Consider the following 586-nt stretch of genomic DNA (forward strand, 5'->3'; position numbering starts at 1 on the left):
GACAGACTGCTTCCGTACAAAATCTATCTACGTAGGCATTATGTACATTAGGTCACAAGGTTCAGTCGAGTAATGTGTAGCGGGAGCTACCTGGAAGCCAACGATATTAAAAACATACTAATATTACGATTAACATATACAAACTTGTGAAATTCGAACATTGATATAAAAATTATTACAAAAAAAAGTTCATTATTTCAAATACATTCAAACAAACAGTATGAAAAAACATAATTATTTGCGCAAATCGAATACAGATAAAAAAATAATATCAATTGCGTTACTGTAAAAAAATATATCTTAAACACATCGGTCATTATTACATTTTCCAATAAATAGTTAATCTAAAAATAACCTATTAAGAATAACAATCAAATAACACAGATATAAGAATATAGATATTACATGTTATAGAAAACAAGCGACAGTAGGGGACGACCATAACAATCCATTCAGATCTCAAAATAAGAATATAAAAAATACTAAAAATACATCTGTTTGCCTTCCGTATGTACCTTAACGTGGTAAAATACAGGTAAATAAATTTAGGCAACACACAAGCACCAAACGCAACGCAATCATTTAA

The sequence above is a fragment of the Trichoplusia ni genome, chromosome 2, assembly GCF_003590095.1.
Source record: "Trichoplusia ni isolate ovarian cell line Hi5 chromosome 2, tn1, whole genome shotgun sequence".
Classification (NCBI taxonomy): domain Eukaryota; kingdom Metazoa; phylum Arthropoda; class Insecta; order Lepidoptera; family Noctuidae; genus Trichoplusia; species Trichoplusia ni.